General features: G+C 51.9%; 1 pseudogene; it reads left to right on the top strand.

Moving 5' to 3' along the window:
• The first annotated feature begins 928 nt into the window (after positions 1–928).
• LOC146869830 (beta-1,3-galactosyltransferase 9-like) lies at positions 929–2,000 on the top strand (annotated as a pseudogene).
• The last annotated feature ends 23,932 nt before the right edge of the window (positions 2,001–25,932 follow it).

Here is a 25,932-nt window from a genome sequence, read left to right as displayed (position 1 = left end):
ATTATCCGATTAATCCGGCTCAGCTTGAGGTGTACTTTTATTTGGAAGCGATTAGGTAAATTCATTAGTTTGTACACTGAGGGCTTGCTCGCTTTAACTCACAACCGAACGGTAACAATTCCAGGGAGAGGCAGCATATCTCACTAACACCTGTCAAAATAAACACACAGCTCTCGGGGGATCAGCCTGCCGACTTCACAAAGGGAATCTGGGGGCCGGAGAGCGAGTCTCCAGCTCAAGAGGCAAGGAGCCGAAACCTGGTTAACGGCTTTCAGAAAAGCGACTGAGGCCAGAGAGATCTCTCACGGGAGGTGAAGTGAAAACACGCAATTCAGTTCAGGAAGACGGAGACGTGGGGGGTTGTGACCAAATCTGTATCAACAACGGTCACCAAGAGAGATTATAAAAGCGCAATGCCTCTTTGAAAGCCAAACTGTAGTGCATTTTTGGGGATGTATATAGACGGAGGTTCAGATATTAGCATGTTTGCTCGTGTGTAGAATGCGTTTGTGTGGTGTAACTGTGCGCTACTATGTGTGAACACCCACGTGCGTTTGGTACGATTCCATAATAACATTTAAAACAAGCTTTCGCCACGCGGCCGCGAAAGTGAAATTGATCGCGATTGCGATCGCGTGGTGCGGAGGAAAGACACATGGCCCTGCGCGCGTGCACTTTCACTGAAGCTTTAGGCCACGGCAGCACTTTGAAAAGCCTGTATACAAAATGTCTCGGCCAGACCAGCGCATGCGCTGGATCAGGCGAGACCTAATGAGGGTGGAAAAAATGAGGCAAGGGCAAAAATACAGGGGAAGACCACCCTAGGGCTGACAGGTCCAACATTGACCCAATGAACGTGGCAGTCCGATAGCAAGAGCTGCAGGACAGGGAACCTCCAAACAGTCAACAGCCTCAGAAGGCTGCGGCAATGCGGTTCTGGCGATGGATGTGTTGCAGAAAATTCCGCTCCTTGCGTTTGCTCAAACTCTTGCTCTTCCTGGGTTCTACCTTCCTGATATTGACCCTGGTTGCTGTGGAACTGCTGGAAGAGGCTCTTTCTTGGACAGTCTTCCCACTGCTGGTGAAGAGCTGCTCTTCTGAGCTGCGAGCTAAGACTGCAAACTTTAACACCACCTTCCTGCGCCTGAGAACGCCTGCCTACTACCATATCGCTAATGCCAAATCATGCCAACCAGACACCCCCTTCATGGTGAGCTTCGTGATTAGTGCACCTTCCAATGTTGTAAACCGATGGGCCATCAGGAAGACCTGGTCGAGAATCCGGGTGGTTGGGGGACATCATATTTTGACTCTCTTTGCCCTGGGAATGTCGACCTCGCTGTCAGCTCAGGCAGAAATAGAGGAGGAATCTGCCTAGCACGGCGACATAGTCCAAGGGCTCTTCACTGACACCTACCGCAACCTGACTCGCAAGACTGTGATGATCATGCAGTGGACAGCCACATTCTGCTCCCATGTCCGCTACGTCCTGAAGGTGGACGACGATGTTTATGTGAACTTATAAGGGCTGGTTGGCTACCTCCAGTCTTTGGGAGAGAAGCCAACAGACCTGTATATCGGACGCAGCCGCCGCATCCACTTGTTAGCTAATCCTAGACGCGACTTCTCTAGCAAATATTACGTGTCGGAAGTTACATACCCAGAACAATACTTACCGCCATACTGCAGTGGTACGGCATACCTGTTCTCTGGGGATGTGGCACTGAAATTCTACGTAGCTTCCTTGGAGATTCCATTCTTCCCGATGGAGGACTTCGATGTTGGGATCTTCACCCAGAAGCTAGGGATTGCACCTAAGCACTTGTCGAAGATCGCAGGATGCTTGCTGCTACCAAATTATCTTCACCTCCCATCATGTTAAGCCCAGCGAGATGGAGAAGGCGTGGCAGCTGATTCAAGAAGGCCACAAGTGCTCTTGGATTCAGAAGCACTTAGGACTTCTGCACTGTAAGCTCCTCAATCGATTCACTTCGCACTGACTGGAGAGCTGGAGAGCTGCAGAGAAGGTCGTCATTCACAGCGTACCATCAAAACACTCAAGCCCCGGGTGCAGACAGGGTCGAGCCAGTCTGTCCTGGAAAAGTCTTGAGCCTGGATTAACTCAAAACCTCAGCACGTGAAACTGGAACCTATTCCAACATGGCCCTCCAAGGAGAGCAGATGATGCTGGGAATGCAGTGAAAGTGGGGCAAATGGGAGGACCACCCCAATTAAACCCTTGCTCCAGCAGATGAAACAGACCTGCCGAGCATCAAGGGTCACACAGGCATCGGGTGTTTTCGGTGGATAAAATCTACCCCATCTTGGATTCAGATTCCAACTACGAGCAGAAGATCACAAAGAGAAATCGACGTCAGCATCTTACCCTACCGTTGGTGCCCTCAACCTGTTGAATGTTGACTGCTTCAAGTATTTTTGCACTGAAGCCTAGAATTTAATGTGGTCATTTATGGAGCAATATTGTTTAGAAATCCAAGGAAGGGAAGCTGAACTGTGGCTAGTTAGCAGCAGCACAGAACGGCTACTGAGGGAACAGTCAATTAGAACTAGTCAGAGATAGTTGTGGAAATCACTGTGACATGTTAGCTGTGGCCAAGTGGGGCTACGGAAATGCTCTTTGTTGTAAAAAGGCTAATGCATGGGGGACTATGGCCAACCTGTTACACATTTAGTGCCTTTTACTCCTGAAGGACCTCAACAGACCAAATAAAATATATTCTTAAAAGATGTTTATTCTGTGTCTCTTTGTGCTGTCTGCACCTTCTGCAGTCCTGCAATGCATCTTCTGGGAATAGATGTTCCACAAGTCCTTGGAGTCCTGCTGCCAGCACCTTTTGTGAGTCCCATTCTGCACTGTCTGGGAATCACTGTTCCACACCTTCTAGAGATCAGCTGTTCAAAGGTGCACTGGTGGCAGGCTGACAGACCTGAACTGCAGGTTAGTCTAGATGTTTACACTTTTGGAAGTTTGCTTCTGCACTTTATGGAAGTTCCATTGTTCTGCACCTTCTTTTAGTCCAGTTACCTGCATCCTCTGTTGGCCCCGTTGTCAGCGCCAACTTTTGGCCCCGCCGTGGGCACCCTCTCCTGGCCCCGCTGTCGGCACCCTCTCCTGGCCCCGCGATGGGCACCCTCTCCTGGCCCCGCGATGGGCACCCTCTCCTGGCCCCGCCGTCGGCTCCCTCTCCTGGCCCCGCCGTCAGCTCCCTCTACTGGCCCCGCCGTCTGCATCCTCTCCTGGCCCCGCAGTCGGCACCCTCTCCTGGCCTCGCCGTCGGCACCCTCTCCTGGCCCCGCCGTCGGCACCCTCTCCTGGCCCCGCCGTCTGCCCCATCTGCTATTCTCTTTCCGTTCCTTTTGGGATTCTCTTGCATCTTCTAGATACCCCACTGTCCGGCATCTTTTGGGAATCCTGTAGTTCTCCACCTCCAGGAAACCATGTTTTAGGCTTTCTAGTGCCTCCGGAGCCCACTGCACTTCACTTGTTACTAGTTTACTGTTGAACCAGCAGAGTTCGCTCTCCTTTCTTGCACCATAGCTCATTGCAACATTTTTTCCAGTGTATATATATATTTTTTTTTTACGGCCTGTGTTTATCTTCTATTTCTTGCCGCTGCAGCCCCACCCCCCATTCAGCCCCGCTCCCGCCTCCCACTCCTCTGCTCTCGCCCCCTCCCCTACTAAATGGCGACCGGTGCGCTGTACGTCTGCGCCGGTCCACGACCCGACCAGCGCCAGGAACCATGGTTCTCCTGGTCCCCACCGCTACGACTCAGCCACCCTCCACGCTCTCAACCCCGGAGACCACGCTGACTGCGCAAGCTCCTCGCCCATCACGACCCATGGGCAGTTCTCGAGGGGACACTGCCGAAGATCCTTGACCATCAACAAGGCACCAGCAACCGCCGAAGGGCCACCCACGGAGAGACCCACAGAAACCCTGACTTGCATCCTTCTCAATGTACGCTCCCTACACCGACACGCAGTAAAGATCTGGGACCTGATCGACACCCTCTCACCAGACGTCGCCTTCTTCACGGAAACCTGGACCAATGCCACCTCCGGCCCTGACATCGCCACTGCAATCCCCGAGGGCTACAAGATCCAGAGAAAGAACCGCTTACACCGCCCGGGAGGAGGCGTCGCCATCACACACAGGACCCGCCTCCGACTCTCCACATCCAGCTCGAACAACCTCCCCCACTCCAAAACGGAACACCTCCATTTCCAGATCCAGACCTGCCCCAGGACCACGCTACGCGGCACCCTCATCTACAGACCTCCAGGACAACATGCCCATCCCGCAACCACCATCACCGAGCTCGCCGCACCCCACGCCATCACCTCCATGGACTACATTCTGCTCGGGGACCTGAACTTCCACCTCAAGAACAGCCAGGACCCCGACTCCACCACACTCCTTGAACCTCGCCAACCTAGGACTGAAACAGCTCGTCAGCACTCCCACCAACAGGGAGAGTCACAACCTCGACCCCATCTTCGCGGGAGGATCAAACATCCGCTTCAGCCACACCATCCAGCCCCCCTGGAGGGACCACCACTGCATCCATTTCACATTCAACACCACCGCCCCACCCAAGACCGCCACGCGGCAGAACTGGGGTAAGGTCCCAGAAGATCTCCTAAACTCCGCCCTCCTCCAAGACCCCCCAACGCTACGATCGACACCAACTCTACAGCCAGGGAATTCCACTGCTGGGTCTCCTGCTGCGCCGACAATCTGGCACCTCTCCGCTGCACCGCCAGTCAAAGCCCCCTGAAGGCCGCCTGGTTCACCACCGAACTCCATGAAGCCAGACGCTCCTGCAGACGCATTGAGAAAACCTGGCAGAACCAGAAGACCACGGAAGCGTGGAACAACCACAAGAGCGCCCTGAAGGACTACCACCAGCGTATAAGGGACACCAAAAGGACTTTCAACAAAGACAAAGTCAAGACCAACGCATCCAACGTCAAGGAACTGTTCAACGTCATTCAGCAGTTCGTAAAATCCACCTGCGAAGCCACGGACATCACACCCTCCCAGGAACTCTGCAACAAACTCAGCTCCTACTTCCACTTGATGATCAAGGCCCTCTACGACAACTTCAGTGAGCCAGCAGAAGACAGCACCACACCTCCCACCACCGCCGAGAAGCCTACCATCACCGCCTGGGCCCCCGCGTCCATCGAGCTCATCACCTCAACCATGAAGGAGACGCACTCAGGAGCGCCAACCGACCCCTGCTTCCCTCACATCTTCCACAGGGCCACCGCTGTCATCGCACCCGAACGAGGACGGACAATCAACTCCTCCCTCAGATCTAGCATCTGACTGGAAACGTGCGGAGGTGAAACCACTCCTCAAGAAACCTACGGCCGACCCAAATGACCTGAAGAACTACCTGCCCATCTCCCTCCTCCCCTTCGCAGCCAAAGTCACCGAAAGACTCGTGAACCCCCAGCTGACCACCTTCATCGAATAGAATCCATCCTAGAAGCATCCCAGTCTGGCTTCCGCAGCAACCACAGCACCGAGACTGCGCTCCTCGCCGCCACCGACGACATCCGCATGCTGCTAGACCAGGGACACACCGCAGCCCTCATCCTCCTAGACCTCTCCGCAGCTTTTGACACCATCTCATATCGCATGCTAGCCGCTAGACTCCACATCTCAGGAATACAGGGATCCGCCCTCGACTGGATCCAATCCTTCCTCTCCGGCAGAACCCAGAGGATCAGACTACCCCCCCCCCCCCCATTTCCTCTCTGACCCCACTGACATCATCTGCGGAGTACCCCAAGGATCGTCACTCAGCCCAATGCTCTTTAACATCTACATGGCCCCCATCGCCACCATCGTCCGACAGCACGGGCTCAGCATCATATCCTACGCAAACGACATCCAGAAGACACCAGACTCTGCTTCCAGGAAGGAATGAGAAACGTAGCAGCCTAGATGAAGGATAGCTGCCTTAAGATCAACTCTGAGAAGACCGCGGTCCTCATCCTTGGACCCTGCACCTCAGCATGGGACAACACCTGGTGACCCCCCGCCCTCGGGAGCCCACTCACCCCGACAGACCACGCCCAGAACCTCGGCATAATCCTCGACTCCTCCCTGTCCATGAAACACCAGATCAATGCCGTCACATCCACCAGTTGCAACTGCCTACGCATCCTCCGTAAGACTTTCAAATGGATCCCCCCCGACTGCAGAAAGACCGTCACCCACGCACTAATAACCAGCAGAATAGACTACGGCAACGCCCTCTACACCGGAATCGACAAAACTCTTCTACGCAAACTCCAAACCATCCAGTACGCCGCTGCCAGGCTTGTCTTAGGAACTCCGTCCCACGAGCATATGACCCAACTCCTACGAAGCCTCCACTGGCTCCCTGTCGAGAAGAGGGTCACCTTCAAACTCCTCATCCACGCCTACCAGTTTCTCAACAACATCGGCCCCAAATACCTCAACGACCGAGTATGTTTCCATGCACCCAAGAGGAACCTCCGCTCCGCCGACCTGCCCTGGCAGAGGTCTCCCACATCCGCAGACACAGAATCGGCGGGAGAGCTTTCGCCTACATCGCAGCCAAGACCTGGAATGCGCTGCCGGTCAACATCCGACGCTCCCAAATGCTTCACACGTTCCGGAAGGACCTCAAGACCTGGCTCTTCGACTGACCTGGCCCATGGGCCTCCCTCGCGAGCCATGGGCCACCCTCGCGATAGGATAAAGCTCCTGTGTTCTGTCCCTCTTTCTTCAATGCTCTACATGCTCAAGCAGTGCAGTATATTACAGGAAAAGGGCTGGTGCTCCCCATGGACAGTGTGGATTGCTGCCAAAAGCCCCACAACCTGAGGGCCCGCACCACTGTGCTGAAGTCCAAGAATCATGGCTGCGAGGCTCAAGAGAGGGCCCCACCCCCTCTCCCGGCGGTCTCACAGCACTGGATCATGGCTGTGAGGCTCATGATAGGGTACCTCCTCCCTACAGTATCGCAGTGCAGGATCCTAGCTGTGGGGCTCAAGAGAGGGAACCCCCTCTCCCTGCGGTCTTGCAGCGCTGGATCATGGCTGCGAGGCTCAAGAGAGAGGACCCCCTCCTGGTGGTCTCGCAGCGCTGGATCATGGCTGCGAGGCTCAAGAGAGGGAACCCCCTCTCCCTGCGGTCTTTGGATCATGGCTGAGAGGCTCAAGAGAGGGGACCACCTCTCCCTGTGGTCTCGCAGCGCTGGATCATGGCTGTGAGGCTCATGATAGGGGACCCCCTCTCCCTGCGGTCTCGCAGCGCTGGATCATGGCTAAGAGGCTCAAGAGAGGGGACCACCTCTCCCTGCGGTCTCGCGGCGCTGGATCATGGCTGAGAGGCTCAAGAGAGGGGACCACCTCTCCCTGTGGTCTCGCAGCGCTGGATCATGGCTCGAGAGCGAACCTCCACTCCCTGCGGTCTCGCAGCGCTGGATCATGGCTGCGAGGCTCAGAAGAGGGGACCCCCTCCTGGAGGTCTCGCAGCTCTGGATCATGACTGTGGGGATCCCCTCCCGGCGGTCTCGCAGCACTGGTTCATGGCTGTGAGGCTCAGGAGAGGGGACCCCCTCCTGGCGGTCTCGCAGCGCTGGATCATGGCTGTGAGGCTCAAGAGAGGGGACCCACCCCATGTGGTCTTGCAGTGCTGGATCATGGCTGTGTGGACCCCCTCCCGGTGGTCTCACAGTGCTGGATCATGGCAGTAGGGATCAAGAGAGAGGACCCCTCCCGGTGGTCTTGCAACGCTGGACGATGGGGGGGGGGGGATGCTCACCCTAGGCCTCGGAGCGCTGCACAATTGCTCCAAGACCCAGAGAAGGGGAGCTCCTTTCCTGTACCTCCCAGCAATGGTGTATGTGAGAAGTTGGCCTGGTATATGATGTTCACTAGTTAAAGTGACCACCTTGTACCATGCCAAGCAACCCTTATGGTGTGGTTGTAAGTCAACCTTTTCGGACTAGCTGCCCTAGTGTTAGCGTAGGCTAAGCAGTCTTTGAGGCTAAACTCGTTAAAGCGTGTTAAGCAGGCTGTTTTATCATATGTAACCCCCTTTTATACCAATGAAAGGACACCACACAGATATATATTCAAAATATATATGTATTTATTACTCAAAGTATCCCCTAGACTCTTTATGAGCACAGGAGCACAAATCGTTAACCCCTTCGACGCGCATGACGGAGCAGTTCCGTCATGCGCGACGGTCGCGCTGTGCGCATGACGGAACCGCTCCGTCACGGCCCCGCCCGCGCACGGAACCTTCAGCGCGGCGTGGAAATCCGCGCCGCGCTGAAGGGGTTAAACAAGAAAGTATTACAATATACAGAAGTTGCACTTTATATGGATGGGCCCTGGTGGCCACTCAAACCTTATACTAAAATAGTGGTATAAGTACCACGAACAGGAAAGGGAAAAGGCCTAGGGCCTCTAGAATCGCTGGGCCTACAAGGAGCTAACTTCAGTTAGTGACCAGGAGGTCCACGGGTCGCGTGTGCAGTGAGGAAAGTTACACGCGGGCTCCCATAGGTTTTCAATGGGTGCGTAAAGGTTCAAAAAGTTACTGCTAGAAGGGTCTTCTGGATGGACTACGAACTTAAGACTTAAAACACAGACACTAGAGATGTTTCTCTACACTTGGGCACCGGAGTGCCAGCTTTACCTCACCCACAGGAAGCGGGTGCATAGGTCTCGAAGTGCGTCGGGTTTCGTCTATCGATTCAATGGAGCCTGATGACAAAGATGCTGCAGGCGGTCGGTCCAGAAGAGATGCGGTGTATCCAAGAGTGGATCGGAGTTGTAGAAGACCTGAAAGCAGAGGGGACAGTGTTCACAGTCACTAGCCAGTGACCGGCGTGGCACCAGGTAGGTACCAGGCGATGTCGGGTGCAAACAGATGATGAGGTGTAGCTTGTCTCCGCAGCCACGTGGTCCCTGAAGGTCGACGACATCCAGGAGTCGGTTCACAAGCTGTCCCACGGAGGCTCTCGCTTTCGGCGGTGTCGGCGACTCGAAAGAGGCAAACAAGCCTTGGCAAAGGCAGGAGTCGTGGAAAGTAAAGAAAGCTGATTGTTCTGACCAGCAAGGTCAGAGGGGCTGCTCTTTTGGAGAGCAGCTGGGGCCAGTCTGGAGCAACCAGACCAGCATCGTAGATTTCAGGTTTCGTTGCCAAAATGGCCACTAGCCAACGGGCCAGGGACCAGGCAGGCGCGTCGAGTTGCAAAGTGCAGAGGGGCCCCACGCAGATCATGGAGATGCTGGAGGGCTCACCTTTGGTGCAGATGCTGCTCGGATGTTGGGCTTCTCAGGACCCAAAGCACAACTTGGAGGGAGCCTCTGTTGTCGCGCTTGCAGCTTGTCGTCGGTCTTCCAAGATGGCTGGCTCCACGTGTCTCGGTGCCTCCACGGGTTCCTTCTTCTCAGGGACTGTGGATCGGGCGGTGAGAGGTCTGGAGGTCCAGGTCTTGTCGGGCTCTGGGCTCGGGCTCCGGCGGGAGGCGGCGGCAAAGCAGACGTCGAATAGCTGGTTGGTGCTTGCGTTAGCAAGATGGTCACTCCCTGACCATAGGGGAGATTTCCTTCTGTCCTCTGTGCAGCAGAGCATCGAAGTTCCCGTCTTCTTCTTGTAGTTAAGTTGATTCCAGGATGTCTGGAGTCTTAGGACACAGCTCCTATCTTTAAGCGGATTCTAGGGGCCGGACTACCTGCTAGGTCCCTCCCTAAGGGTGGGACCAGGAAGGGGGGTGGTTACACCCCCAATCCTTTGTCCAGCTCGCCCCAGGTCCGGGGCTGGTGTGCCCCAGGACCGGTTTGAACTGGCATATGCACCGAGGCTCCTTGTGAGCCTCAGGCATGTCTGATTCCATTCAAGACCTACCTGACCAATACACAAAATCCTGTCTGGGGTGGTGCTCGCACCTCCCCTGGCAGGAAACCCTTTGTCCACGTCTCCCAAGCTGGAAGGACTCCCAGCAGCAGGAGGGCAGACTTGTGTCTGTGGTGGCAGCATCCATTTTGTGGAGCTGAGGCTATGTCTGATTTTACCCGGGTTTCAGGTACTGTACATGTCGTGTCCCTCTAGAAGGGTGGAATGCTAACCCCGTCACCAGAATTGGCGAGGGGTTAGTATTCCAATTCGTATGACACCTTACTCGACATGTTTTGATAAAGCCAAACCAAAGATAGCATTTAACCGCGAGGTTCATAATGCACTTAAGAGTATATGGTATGACGATATCTGGAAACGGTAGAAGGAAGTTGTTCCGACCACTGCAGACAGGCTCAGCTCATGCCAGAGCACCATCTCACATGGAACCAAGCACTCTGCCTTCCGGATTGTTAAGGCCTGCCATAGGAGTGACTTATAGGTTAACATGTGTCCCATTTAAGGTTAGGTATAGGTATACTACACCTAAGTAAGAGGTGGTTACACCAACTTACCCCAGCTGAGTGATCAGCCAGTTGTGTCAAATTGCTAGGCCAGGCCAGGGGTGGCACAATACATGCTTCAGCCCCTGGTAGGCCTTAGATACACCAATGCCCTGGGTACCTAGTGTACACTGGTACAGGGGCTCACAGGGTGATCCAATTCCAATTGGTTATGCACCTATAGTGCATAGTTTCAATTTAGTTAAAGAGAACAGCAGGCTGGGGGTCTGATTAGCAGGCCCACAGCCTCAATATGTCAAAAACCAGTGAAGCAAAAAGCAAAAATTTGGGGTGACCATAGGATAGCAGACCCTACTCTCCTACACAACCCCCCCCCCCAAACGCAGGGACATTAAACTAGCCTTGACCAGTCTCGTCTTCATGTCCTAAGTGGAAGTACCTGGAGAGACCATCTGCATTCCCATGGTCTGTACCTGGCCGGTGCTCCACTGTAATGTCCATCCCCTGTAGGGAAATGGACCACCTAAGCAGTTTGGGGTTTTCACCCTTCATCTGATTTAGCCACAAGAGGGGCGTATGGTCGGTCTGAATCTTGAAGTGAGTGCCAAACAAGTATGGCCTCAGCTTCTTCAGGGCCCACACCACAGCAAAGGCCTCCCTATCAATAGCTGACCAATTCTTCTCTCTGGGGGTCAACCTTCTGCTAATAAAAGCAATGGGTTGGTCTTGACCATCTACATTAAGTTGTGACAGCACAGCTCCCACACCCAACTCAGAAGCATCTGTTTGGACAATAAACTCTTTGGAGTAGTCAGGACTTTTCAGGATAGGTGCAGAGCACATGGCCTTCTTCAGGTCATCAAATGCCTTTTGACAGCTTACTGTCCACTGAACCTTTTTGGGCATCTTCTTGGATGTCAGATCATTAAGAGGAGTCACAATGGACCCATAGTTCTTAACAAACTTCCTGTAGTACCCAGTCAAGCCCAAGAAAGCTCGAACTTGAGTCTGGGTGGTTGGAGGGGACCAGTCCTTGATGGATTGTATCTTACTCTCCAGTGGTTGAACTTGGCCTCCACCTACAAGGTGGCCCAAATACACAACCTTACTCTGCCCTATCTGGCACTTAGTAGCCTTGATAGTGAGTCCTGCCTTTTGCAGAGCCTCAAATACCTTCTTCAGGTGGATCAGGTGATCCTCCCAGGTGGAGCTAAAGACAGCAATGTCATCAAGATATGCTGCACAAAAGTCATCCAACCCAGTAAGGACTTGATTCACCAACCTTTGGAAGGTGGCAGGTGCATTCTTCAGACCAAAGGGCATCACCAAAAATTGGTAGTGCCCACCTGGGGTTGAGAATGCTGTTTTGGCCTTGGACTCCTCAGCTAACCTGATCTGCCAATAGCCAGCTGTCAAATCAAATGTGCTCAAAAACTTAGCAGAAGCCAGTTTATCTATGAGCTCATCTGCCCTTGAAATAGGATGTGCATCTGTCCTAGTGACAGCATTGAGTCCTCTGTAATCCACACAGAACCTCATCTCTCTCTTGCCATCTTTGGTGTGAGGTTTGGGGACCAGAACCACTGGGCTAGCCCAGGGGCTCTCTGAGGGTTCAATGACCCCAATGCCAGCATTTTGTGTACCTCAGCCTTTATACAGTCCCTGACGTGGTCAGGTTGTCTGTAAAGTTTGTTCTTTACAGGCAGACTGTCACCAGTGTCCACCACATGGGTACACCAGTCAGTTTGACTAGGTCACAATGAAAACATGTGTTGAAATTATTGTAGAACCTGTCTACATTCAATCTGCTGATGCTCAGTGAGGTTGCCTCCAAGGGTCACTCCTTCAACTGAACCATCTTCAGGGTTCTGAGACAACAAGTCTGGGAGAGGGTCACTCTCTTCCTCCTGTCCCTCATCTGTAGCCATGAGCAAGCCCATGTCTGCCCTGTCAACATATGCTTTTAACCTGTTAACATGGAGTACCCTGTGGGGACTCCTGGGAGTTCCTAGGTCCACCAAGTAGGTAACCTCTCCCTTCTTTTCCAGGATTGTATGGGGTCCAGACCATTTGTCTTGGAGTGCTGCTGGGGCCACTGGCTCCAACACCCATACCTTCTGTCCTGGCTGAAACTCAACCAAGATAGCCTTTTGGTCATGCCAAGCTTCCTGTAAGGCCTGGCTTGCCTCAAGGTTTATGGATGCCTTCTCCATATACTCAGCCATCCTGGAGCGGAGACCAAGTACATAGTCCACTATGTCTTGTTTAGGCTTTTTGAGAGGTAACTCCCATCCTTCCTTCACTAAACACAGTGGGCCTCTTACAGGGTGCCCAAACAACAATTCAAAGGGGCTGTAGCCAACTCCTTTTTGTGGGACCTCTCTGTAAGCAAACAGAAGGCAGGGTAGAAGGATGTCCCATCTTCGCCTGAGCTTTTCAGGTAATCCTTTGATCATACCCTTTAGGGTCTTGTTGAATCTCTCAACAAAAAGTTGATAGGTAATAAGTTTAAACATCCACTGAAAGGTCACTCGATTGAACTACAACACTCCAGTACTTGTGACACTGCAAATGTTGTTTATGCTTTCAAATGTCCATGTGGAAAAGTTTATGTCGGCAGGACAGAAAGAAAAGTCAAGTTAAGAATTGGAGAACATAAGAGCAACATTAGAAACAAAAACTTGAAATCTACAGTAGCCACTCATTGGTTACAAGCCCAACACAACATAGCGCAACTAAAATTTACCATCTTACAATCATTGCAAATAAAGTCTGATCAAGATCCCCATAAAGCTCTGGCGAAAGCTGAATTTTATTGGACGAAAAGACTCCAAACCCTCCAACCACTGGGACTCAATGATAGGATTGAATACGCATGCTTTCTTTAAAATAATTCAATTCTGTATGTTTTAGAATGTCAAGAACTTGATATCATATTCTAAATGTTACTCTTGCAAATAAACAGTATAATTTATAACAAGTTTGCTCACTTAGAATTTATCACACATCGTCATCTTTTGACAATTTATATTTATATATTGTGTCGACACACGATTAGTCCTTTTTTATTTCTCTGGTCAATGTTTACGTTCATAGTCCTTTAACACACCGTTTCTACGTACAAATGGGACAGCCGCTAGTCTTCTTTCTATGTTCACGCTTCCGCTTTTGAGATAAATCTCCGCCACACTAATCTCGCGATCACACTGAATTTGAACACGGACGACCGCGAAGGCACTTACCATACAGAAACCAGGTATTTTGGGTAGTCTTTAACAGGAGCACTTTCGTTCTGAGACGCACTCTTAACTACAATCAACTAGCACACTAATAGAGCACCAAGGTACTTCAATTAAGTCAAAAACGCCGCTATCTTTACTCACGCTTGTATCACCTTTTTTCAACAACTTTATTGAGCCATTCGTTTGCACAGTTTCTTTTGTACGTTTTCTTTACATATCACAAATCGGTGAAGTCACAATAATACTGTTCTACAAACTGCACGATAATAGCACGGCACATCTATAATCGAGTCTTATCACGGATTGGCGCATAGACACTACGATCGAGAGCATGAACATTAGTTGTGTTTTCTTCATCTGCCTGATTTACTAAAGTTAATTTCACGCTTTTTGTTGTGATTTATAGTTGTCACACTATTACTTAAAATGTATAAAACGATTAGGTTTAACAGCCTCCCTGGCTTGTTTCTGTTTACAGTTATCCATGACCCCTGACGAAGGGTCTGATGTAAAGACCCGAAATGCATTGGGTAGAATATATGGATGTATAATACTGGATACTGTCATTCTGAAAATGTTTTGGAATTCTTGAAATCTATGGAGAATAAATGAAAAAGATCATCAAAAAAGTCAACATGATGCTGGCATTTCTTCAATTATAATTTGAAAAAAATTTAAGTTTAAACCTATGAAAAAACACTCGCCGTAGTGTTACGAGAACAGGAGCCCCCACCTGCAATCTGAGTTTCAGATTGCACTCTCACACAGAATCTCTCAACAAGCCCATTGCATTGTGGGTGATAAGGAGTGGTGAACTTGTAGTTGACACCGCATTCCTTCCACATAGCTGTCAAGTATCCTGACATGAAGTTGGTACCTCTGTCAGAAATCACCTCCTTAGGAAACCCCACTCTGGAGAATACTCTCAGCAGGGCCCTGGCCACAACAGGAGCTGTAGTGGTCCTAAGGGGAATTGCCTCTGGATACCTGGTGGCATGATCCACTACCACCAGTATAAATCTGTGCCCAGATGCAGTGGGAGGATCCATGGGACCCACTATATCTATTCCCACTCTTTCAAAGGGGACCCCCACCAGAGGTAGTGGTATGAGGGGGGCCTTTGTTGTGCCACCTGATTTGCCACTGGCTTGGCAGGTCACACAGGAGCGACAAAACTCCTTGGTATCTTCATTCATGTGAGGCCAGTGAAAGTGAGGGACAAGCCTGTCCCAAGTCTTGTTCTGGCCTAAGTGTCCTGCTAGAGGAATATCATGGGCCAAAGTAAGAAGGAAGCCCCTAAATTGCAGAGGTATAACCAACCTGCACCAGGTTTTGGGTCTCTTGCCTCTGAATAAAGGAGCCCATCATCCCAATACACTTTATGGGTACCTTGAGCATTCCCAGCAGCCTCAGCAGCAGCCAGCTGTCTGAGGGGTTCAAGAGATGGACAGGTTAACTGAGCCTGCCCCAAGTCAGCCCTGGAAGGTCCCCCTGTCCCCAGAAACTCAACCTGATCAGGTTCAAGCTCTTCAGGGACAGTTCCTTCAGGGTTCTCTAGATCATCTTCCTGGGAAGGCTGATCATCACTTGGAGGCAGGGGGGAAGGCACAGCCTTAACCCTCCTGTTCTTCTTCTTGGTAGGTGCTTGGTCCACTGTTCCAGGATCCAAGACCTGTGGTTCAGTAAGGCACTTTTTGGCCTGTGACCTGGTCACAGCAAGGACATGTGGTGATATACCTAACATCTCTGCATGTGTCCTGTACTCCACTTCTGACCATAGAGAACTCTCTAGGTCATTGCCCAACAAACATTCTACTGGGAGGTCTGTACTAACCACAACCCTTTTGAGGCCAGTTACCCCTCCCCATGAGAAGTTAACAACTGCCACACTATGTGAAGTAGTGGCATTGCTGGCATTGGTCACCAGGTAATTCTCACCTGGTATGTACTGTCCAGGATCCACAAAGCCTGGTGTCACCATAGTGACACTGGCACATGTGTCCATGTAGGCTTGAGCCACTTTTTCATTTATTAAAGGAGTCTGTCTGTACTTGCCCAGGTTACTGGGGCTCACAGTCAGGGACAAATCCATGTCCCCATCACAGATCAAGACTGCCTGTGTCAGGGTTCTGTCTAAGTCAGAATCTCCTTCAGTTCCCATAGTGATTCCCACTACACCCTTTGTCTGGGGACCAACACTGCTAACAGTAGTACTGGGAGCAGGTGCCTTAGGGGCAACAGTGTTGGGGGCTCCACCCTTCTTACAATCACTAGTCCAGTGAGTTGTATTCTTGCAAGATTTGCACCAGGGTTTCTTTGGACCTTCTTTCTTCTTCCCTTTAGGCTGGGACCCACCCTCGTTAGTACTAGTTTGGGGCCCTGTTGAAGACTTCTGGTCTTTAGATTTCTGATCTCCACCCTTTTGGTCTGTTTTCTTCTGATCACCCCCTTGGCCCTGGTTCTGGTTCTTTTGCTTAACCCTGGTTCTGACCCATTTGTCTGCCTTCTTTCCCAATTCTTGGGGAGAGGTCAGATCTGAGTCAACCAAGTGTTGATGCAGTTGCTGGTTCTGACAGTTATTTAAAATCTGTTCTCTCATCATCAAATTGTACAATCCTGTATAATCAGATACCTTACTTCCCAGCAACCAACCCTCCAAAGCCTTAGTGGCACATTCAATGTATTCAGACCAGTCCTGAGTCTGTGTCTTCTGGGTGTCCCTGAACATTAACCTGTACTGTTCAGTGGTTAAGCCTAACCCATCAACTAGGACACTCTTCAAGGCTCTGTAGTTTCTGACATCCTCCTCCCTAACAGTGAGGAGTCTATCTCTGCCTCCTCCTTCAAAGGAGAGCCATAAGATTGCTGCCCACTGGTCTTCAGGAACCTGCTGCACTTTGCAGGCTCTCTCAAGAGCAGTCATCCACTTGTGGATATCATCCCCACTTTTGTAGGGGGGCACAACCTTGGACAGGTTCCTATTGTCAAAGACCCTATCTTTGTCCTTAGGGACAATGCTGCCACCAGTGGGTATAGACCCACTCTCTCTAGGTTGCCTAGCCTTACTCAGTTTCTCTTCCATCAGAGCTACTTCTAGCTCCTGTCTCCTGATTCTCAGCTGAGCTTCCTTCATTCTGGCCTCATGCTCCCTCCTCTGAGGGCTGGTCATCCCCCTTCTGGGTCGACCTTGAGAGCCTCTAGAGGCATGAGAAGCATTAGACTCACCTGAGTGATTCCTCTGCCTCCCAAACCCCTGGTTAAGTCCACTAGGGAGATCCAATGGGATGATCCCATTGTTAGTCCCCAGTAGCCTTAAGTTAGCTGGGCCACGTATAACACTTGGCACTGGGCTAGTTCTCCCTTCATCCCCACTACCATCTGTATCAGTACCCTTATCACTTTCATCCTCTGTAGTATGATTCTCATCTAAGGGGTGACTATTGGAAAGGGGTACCTCAGTAGCATTTTCAGAAGTGGGGGCCTCCTGTTCCAGTCCCTAAGGGGCCTAACTGGGAGGCTTTCTTGAGAGCTCTCTGATCTTCATCAGCTTGTAAGAGTTCTCTGAGTTCAGCAGAGGTAGGGTACTTGGGCTGTTTAAGGCCCCTGATATTTGCCAACTGCCTGAGCTCATTTTGATTTAGGGTAGCAAAGAGAGTTGGTGCCCTCTGGGGGTCACTCTCGACAGAGATGGGTACATTGGACCCCTCTGCCCCCTCCATTGCTCTTAAGTGTGGGTGGATGTGTTGCAACTACCTACACTTGGGTTTTCCTACTAAACCTATCTAGTAGTTGTAGTCAGGGTGTGCTACTCCCTTTGCTCTACAACAACTAAGTTCGGTAGAACTTAAGTATATCTAATCTTGTTTTATATGTACCTAAAGGTACCTGTATGATCTTTCAATTGGTAACAAAGAGATTACAGAGGTAAAACACAGCAAGCTCAAATCCAACCGCTGCTCACCAATGTGAGAAGTTGGCCTGGTATATGATGTTCACTAGTTAAAGTGACCACCTTGTACCATGCCAAGCAACCCTTATGGTGTGGTTGTAAGTCAACCTTTTCGGACTAGCTGCCCTAGTGGTAGCGTAGGCTAAGCAGTCTTTGAGGCTAAACTCGTTAAAGCGTGTTAAGCAGGCTGTTTTACCATATGTAACCCCCTTTTATACCAATGAAAGGACACCACACAGATATATATTCAAAATATATATGTATTTATTACTCAAAGTATCCCCTAGACTTTTTATGAGCACAGGAGCACAAATCGTTAAACAAGAAAGTATTACAATATACAGAAGTTGCACTTTATGTGGATGGGCCCTGGTGGCCACTCAAGCCATATACTAAAATAGTGGTATAAGTACCACGAACAGGAAAGGGAAAAGGCCTAGGGCCTCTAGAATCGCTGGGCCTACAAGGAGCTAACTTCAGTTAGTGACCAGGAGGTCCACGGGTCGCGTGTGCAGTGAGGAAAGTTACACGCGGACTCCCATAGGTTTTCAATGGGTGCGTAAAAGTTCAAAAGTTACTGCTAGAAGGGTCTTCTGGATGGACTACGAACTTAAGACTTAAAACACAGACACTAGAGATGTTTCTCTACACTTGGGCACCGGAGTGCCAGCTTTACCTCACCCACAGGAAGCGGGTGCATAGGTCTCGAAGAGCGTCGGGTTTCGTCTATCGATTCAATGGAGCCTGATGACAAAGATGCTGCAGGCGGTCGGTCCAGAAGAGATGCGGTGGATCCAAGAGTGGATCGGAGTTGTAGAAGACCTGAAAGCAAAGGGGACAGTGTTCACAGTCACTAGCCAGTGACCGGCGTGGCACCAGGTAGGTACCAGGCGATGTCGGGTGCAAACAGGTGATGAGGTGTAGCTTGTCTCCGCAGCCACGTGGTCCCTGAAGGTCGACGATGTCCAGAAGTCGGTTCACGAGCTGTCCCACGCAGGCTCTCGCTGTCGGCAGTGTCGGCGACTCGAAAGAGGCAAACAAGCCTTGGCAAAGGCAGGAGTCGTGGAAAGTAAAGAAAGCTGATTGTTCTGACCAGCAAGGTCAGAGGGGCTGCTCTTTTGGAGAGCAGCTGGGCCAGTCTGGAGCAACCAGACCAGCGTCGTAGATTTCAAGTTTAGTCGCCAAAATGGCCACTAGCCAACGGGCCAGGGACCGGGCAGGCGTGTCGAGTTGCAAAGTGCAGAGGGGCCCCACGCAGATTGTGGAGATGCTGGAGGGCTCACCTTTGGTGCAGATGCTGCTCGGATGTTGGGCTTCTCAGGACCCAAAGCACAACTTGGAGGGAGCCTCTGTTGTCGCGCTTGCAGCTTGTCGTCGGTCTTCCAAGATGGCTGGCTCCACGTGTCTCGGTGCCTCCACGGGTTCCTTCTTCTCAGGGACTGTGGATCGGGCGGTGAGAGGTCTGGAGGTCCAGGTCTTGTCGGGCTCTGGGCTCCGGCTCCGGCGGGAGGCGGCGGCAAAGCAGACGTCGAATAGCTGGTTGGTGCTTGCGTTAACAAGATGGTCACTCCCTGACCATAGGGGAGATTTCCTTCTGTCCTCTGTGCAGCAGAGCGTCGAAGTTCCCGTCTTCTTCTTGTAGTTAAGTTGATTCCAGGATGTCTGAAGTCTTAGGACACAGCTCCTACCTTTAAGCGGAATCTAGGGGCCGGACTACCTGCTAGGTCCCTCCCTAAGGGTGGGACCAGGAAGGGGGGTGGTTACACCCCCAATCCTTTGTCCAGCTCGCCCCAGGTCCGGGGCTGGTGTGCCCCAGGACCGGTTTGAACTGGCATATGCACCGAGGGTCCTTGTGAGCCTCAGGCATGTCTGATTCCATTCAAGCCCTACCTGACCAATACACAAAATCCTGTCTGGGGTGGTGCTCGCACCTCCCCTGGCAGGAAACCCTTTGTCCACGTCTCCCAAGCTGGAAGGACTCCCAGCAGCAGGAGGGCAGACTTGTGTCTGTGGTGGCAGCATCCATTTTGTGGAGCTGAGGCTATGTCTGATTTTACCCGGGTTTCAGGTACTGTACATGTCGTGTCCCTCTAGAAGGGTGGAATGCTAACCCCGTCGCCAGAATTGGCGAGGGGTTAGTACTCCAATTCGTATGACACCTTACTCGACATGTTTTGATAAAGCCAAACCAAAGATAGCATTTAACCGCGAGGTTCATAATGCACTTAAGAGTATATGGTATGATGATATCTGGAAACAGTAGAAGGAAGTTGTTCCGACCACTGCAGACAGGCTCAGCTCATGCCAGAGCACCATCTCACATGAAACCAAGCACTCTGCCTTCCGGATTGTTAAGGCCTGCCATTGGAGTGACTTATAGGTTATCATGTGTCCCATTTAAGGTTAGGTATAGGTATACTACACCTAAGTAAGAGGTGGTTACACCAACTTACCCCAGCTGAGTGATCAGCCAGTTGTGTCAAATTGCTAGGCCAGGCCAGGGGTGGCACAATACATGCTTCAGCCCCTGGTAGGCCTTAGATACACCAATGCCCTGGGTACCTAGTGTACACTGGTACAGGGGCTCACAGGGTGATCCAATTCCAATTGGTTATGCACCTATAGTGCATAGTGTCAATTTAGTTAGAGAGAACAGCAGGCTGGGGGTCTGATTAGCAGGCCCACAGCCTCAATATGTCAAAAACCAGTGAAGCAAAAAGCAAAAATTTGGGGTGACCATAGGATAGCAGACCCTACTCTCCTACAGTGTAGCTCTGTGAACTCACAGATATGATGTAGCGCTGCATGTCCCAGGGGAGGAGGCCTCGCAGAGCTGCATAGAGTAGACACCTTTCCAAGAACAAAAAAATGACAGCTGAAGTGTTTACATATTGCTGTTCTTGAAGGACCGCGTTCTGCTAGGTGGAAATGAATGCCTGCAAAATACTCCATATTCCTTTGTCCGGAGGCACTTGTCCCTGTGTTTGCTTCAATAATCACTTAAAAGGTGTTTGAGAGCTGCCTCGGATGATTTCAAGTGAAGGATGTTAAAACAGAGAGGCGAGCTGGGAAGCGCTGGGCAGCCCCGCCCTGATAACGGGGACAGCCGGTGTGGACAGGCCCAGCCTTAAGTAACCAGGTAGGTGGAAGGAAACCCTCGCAGCCAAGGGCACGATTTGCCAAGGATCAAACAATTTGGCCAAACTGGCCCAGGCCCAGCTCTCCCAGTGCTGCTGCATCACTCTTGCAGCCGTCTTCTCGTTGCTTTCTACATGCTTTTTCAGTGCCTTCTCCTTGCTTTTCCTCATTTTTAGGTCTTGCTAGCGTAGGCTGCGCACATGCGCAGTCTCGCTAGCGTAGGCTGCGCACATGCGCAGTCTCACTAGCGAGATTTTTAGGCCTCGGAAGCGTAGGCTGTGCACATGTGCAGTCTCGCTGGCGAGATTTAAAATTTTGGGGATTTTTCTGTAAAGGGCTTTAAGCCCCCGCCCCTCTTTCCCATTGGCTGGTGCCACTGTTTATGCTAAACAGCGGCCAGCCATTGGGAAAGAGCTGTTGGTGACGTTTTCGCTCTGCTTTTTCTGCCGTCCCTCTTGGACGGCCTTGTCTGCTTTCCTCCTGAAGTAAAAGGTTTCTTATCTTTATGGGGCCAAACACATGGCCCCATAAAGATGAGAAACCTTTTAGCAGGCGAGGCCGTCCAAGTGGGACGGCAGAAAAAGGCAAACAAAAACATCATGGCGAGCGCTTGTTAACGTGGGTATTTGGTCAGCCCTGGGATGCGCTATGAAAATCCCTTGACCCTCACTCAGACAGTTTACTTCTGTTTAGCCTGGACTTCCAGACACCGTTCATCCTTCACTTCGCGCCAGTAGTCGGCAGTCGGGACAGAGAAGAAACGGGCAACTATCATCAGCACATGTCACCAGCTGTCGAATCTCCGATAAATCCTCTCAAGTGCCTAGAGGCGCATCGCCTCCCATGCGTGCGCTTCGCTCCAAGAAAAGGCTGGCTCAGCACTCATAAGGGCCCGCTTCTGTTCTCGGCACTCATTTCATATTCAATCTACTTTTTTAGAAAATAGAATGATGCTGATGCAAAGTTTGCGCCGGTCCCTCTGAGAGACGCCAGAGAATGGGGGCATCTCAGGGGACAGGCAAATGTGCTGAGAAGAGATTCTGTGTATTTCAGCGAGTGTGTATGGAAATCTGACACTGGGGGGTAGTCGAAGGAAGAGAAACAAAGCTAGGGTAAGAAACAGGCATAAAAAGAGGGACTGTCTTCGAAGGGTGAGAGAGTGGAATGGGTAGGAACGGGATGTAAGAAAGAGGCGGTGAACGAAGGGAGTGACTTTTGAGAAAGAACGGGGTAAGTTAGCAGAAAGGTGACCTCCCAGAGAGTGGTAGGAGAGAGAGCCTGCACCTAGAGAAACTGGAGAGGGCGGTGTAAGGGCAGTGGCAACAGGGTCAGGGGAGAAAGAAGGGGGTTGTTACAGAAATAGGAGGAGGTGAACTGCAAAGACCCCTAATGGTGATGGGAGAGCAGGGAAGAAAAGGGGTGGGGGTTTGAGTGAGGGAACACAGAGCGCCATAAAGTGAATGGTTACATTGTGGGTGTAGAAGGAGATGGGGAAGAGAGAATGAAGGAAAAAAGGAGCAGCGAATGAGGGTAGTGGGGAGGGTGGGGAATGAGAAGAGGATTTCTGGAAGCGGGTGAGGAGGCGGGGTGGTATCGGAGGGGGAGGCAGAAAGTGAAGAAAGTGAGAACGGGACAGAGAGACGCAAGGGTCAGTCCGCTGTGGGTGTAAAAGTGAAGCTTCTTTATTATGAGAGTAAAAAGTCTTCCGGCGGAGGGCTGGGCGCAGGGAAGGAGGAAGTGGGGGCTTCTGGGAGGGCAGAAGGGGGATGTAGGCAGGTGGGACAGTCAGAATGCTGAAGTGAGTAGAGAACGGTCTCGGAGCTGGACGGCAGCAGAAGGGGAGGGGCGGCAGAAATAAAGAGCAGGCTGTATTACAGGCAGAAGGGGGGACTCGGGCTGCAGTCCGGGAGGGGCAGAAGAATTCGCGAGAACGCCTGAGGGAGCAGGACATAGGGACAGAGTCGGGCTCCTGACGATCCACAGACCTCCCATGTCACTTACACATCCCGTAGAGTCGGGAAAGAGTCCGGGCTCCTCCCCCGCGGGAGCCTCCTCAGCAGCCGGTTCGTGGAGCCCTCGTTCCCTCTGGTTGGTCGTTCTCTGTGCCCGCCCAGGGTCCGGCAGCAGAAGTGGAGGGGGCGGCAGAATGCGGCTGCCCGCGGGCCCCACAGGGGGCCACCCTAAACAGGCGGCCCCGTTAGTGCCATTTGGGCATTTCCCCACCCCCACTACTATTGTGGGACTCTAGGAGGAGTCCCCTTACCAGACGCGAGAGGCACGTCACTTCCGGTGCTCCGAGGAGGTGGGGAGGTATTTATGCCTCCCCCGGCCATCTTGGCATCCTCTTTGTGCCGGACACGCCGTCTTGAGGGCGTGTGCTGCTATGACCCGTGCCGAGATCGCCTCGAGTGTGTGGTGAGTCAACCCCCCCCCTCTACATCTTCACTAAGGGGGCAGCCCCCCAGGCCGGTTTGCCTAGCCTGGCCATCGCCTAGGCTTCTGTCCGCCTGAGGGCGAGGGGGGTTTAGGGCTGCTCCAGGCAAGCTCTGGCCGGCAGCCATAGCTGAGGCCACTTGGTCATGGCATGTGGCCTTGGGCAGGACCCCGCTTCGGGCCTCGCCACAGAGCACTCATCAGGTTGGGGCCGGGCTGGTGGCTGTGTCTGCCCGGTTATGTTGTTTTCCGGCGAGGAACAGTCAGGTGCAATGGAGCAGGGAAACAATTAAATGTGTTAATTTACCTGTCCTGTCCGCAGTGGAAAGTTAAGTAGAGAAGTGAGTTCGAAGGTTGTTCCCTTTGCCTTGTGTTGAATGTGGTTGTTATGCTACTCCCCTGGGGCAAGGTCTGCTTTTTCCAGTGGTGCCGCAATTGGGTGCAAGTCTGGTTTCTGAGCCTGGGTGTGGCTTTCCTGAAGAACAGGGCAAAGTGTGGAGCCTCACTACTCACTACTACTACTGAGGACAAACCCCGTCTTCCCTTTACTGCTCTTTTCTCAACAGGTGTGAGGGAATATCGCAGCGGCCGTGTAGCCGTATCGGCTCTGCCTACTTTTGTTGCACCCTCTGCCAGTGGTGAGAGGGAAGCGCGTATATAGACCTAGGGGGCGCTGGCAATAGCTGCGGGGTACAGTGCCACCCACACCGTGGGCACGGGGTAGATGAGTGGGGCCATTTAAATCGGTATTCCGCTGCAGCGCTTGGCACACGAATGGCACGAGGGCGTCCCGGAGCATGCACTGGATAGGGACATGGTAAAGTGCAGGTAATATACAGGCACCACAACATCAAGTATTGCAAAAGAGAGAATGTGCTGCCACCCGAGGACTTGGTCCCCATATCACATAAGGGTTCCCTCTCAAGGTTTGCTTTAAGCCGGGGGGTTTTGGGCCATGGCATGGGTACTTAATTGCAAACACCAGTGTGTGAGACAGTCCACCACGGGTGACTGTCTGGACAATTTAGAGTCGCATACAACAAACGTTAATTATTGATTACACACATGCCTTTCTGGACATATGGCAAGCTAGCACACTTGTGGTTCCGGGCCTGGTGTGCTGTATTGGGAGCGTCCTATCCTAGGATTGTCTGCAGTGGCCCAAGTGCACCATGTGCGCACTGGTGCTACACTGGTGCCTTTTACCCTGGGCATGCAAATGCAGGTTCCTTTGCTCTAGGTCAGGCTGGCCTTTGGGCCCTGTTGAGGCATGTTTTGGTTCGTTGCAGCACAGGCTGTGTTGCAGTGTTCAGTCGCTGCAGATTATCCTCGCTGGCTCCGCTGACTGGAGTGGGGCTGGTTCTGCCTGGCTTGGGTGCATACCCTGGCCAACCAGAAACTCCATATACAATATTGTTAGAGAATGCCCAGGAGTGGTTTGTGGTCCTGTTGCAACTGCCCCACAGGCGAACACAAAGCGCTATCATATCCCTGCGTCTGGCTGCAAGTCTAATTAACGACAGTCCCTCAGCATCTTGACCAGCACTGCCTGGGTATGGCAGGACATGCAGTCAGTCTGGGTGAGGATGGGTCCCCTGAGGTGAGGATAGAGCTCAAGGCACGAGTTGTACCCCGGGATAACAGTGCAAGGGCTGAGAGTGTGCCTACCTGGAAAGGGGATTGAAAGCACAGTATAATTGAGAATAGACATCGAAGCGTGCTTGCTGGAGCCTGGAACAGACGTGTTTCGGGTTCTGTGCGTCCTGTGGCTATGTGTTTTCATGGTGCGTCACCTAAGGGTAAGAGGACTAGAGGACAGTGCTACCCTGCACCATATAAGTACCCTCCGGTGTTCCGTATTCAATGGGTTTGTCCTGTAATGATTTAAAAGGCGCACCTTGGGCCTCGCTTTGGGTATCATGCTTGCACTTGTATAAGGGCGCCGCTCCAGTTCTGAGGTCAGTGGTGATGTTGGCTATGCCCTCGCCGGGTGGGCCTGCTTGTGTGCCCTGAAGGGGCAATGTTCCTAGCGGTGAGCTGTGCGCGCCTGCTGCCTTGCGCTTGGTATATATTTTGGTTAGCTTGTCGCTGGGTGCAGGACAGGTATGATGCCCTGGTTCCTGACATGCTCGCCGCCTATGTGCTGGTCTGTGGCAGGGAGCTGTATACCTGTAGCGTGGTATCAGTCAGCTGGAGCTGTTACATAATTTCACAGCATTATAGGCTACTGTGCCAGCTAGTCACAATCAGGTAAGGTTTTGATCTTTGCCCTCAGGGTAAATGGCTTTCTGGAATCAAGCAGGTTGTCTCGTCAATGGTAATGGAGAAAGGTTAGTGCATAGTGCAGACTAAGCATAGTGGGGACAGATGCCAACATGTGTCAATTTGATTCCCTATAGCAGGGATTGTACCCCCTGTAAGGTTATTGAGTTCGATTTCTCTAGAGGCCCCTGGCAGTGCCTTTGGGGCGGGCTGCCCTGCCTCTGTGTGCTTGAGGCATGCATGACTGAGTGAGGTGCAACGGGGGAGCAGAAAAGAGTGGCAAACTTGGTTTTCCCTGGAATTCTTATTCATGAGCCTCAGTAGCGAGAATGATCATGCCAACAGTGACAAGGAAATCATTTATGACTCTTGAATCGGCCTATTGGCAAAGAGAGGGTGGCAATGTCTAGTGACAACGTAGAGTGGACAGTCTGTTGAATGGGTTACCACGCATCTTAACGCGGC

The sequence above is a fragment of the Triturus cristatus genome, chromosome 1_1, assembly GCF_964204655.1.
Source record: "Triturus cristatus chromosome 1_1, aTriCri1.1, whole genome shotgun sequence".
NCBI lineage: Eukaryota > Metazoa > Chordata > Amphibia > Caudata > Salamandridae > Triturus > Triturus cristatus.
This window is presented reverse-complemented; position numbering and strand designations above follow the sequence as displayed.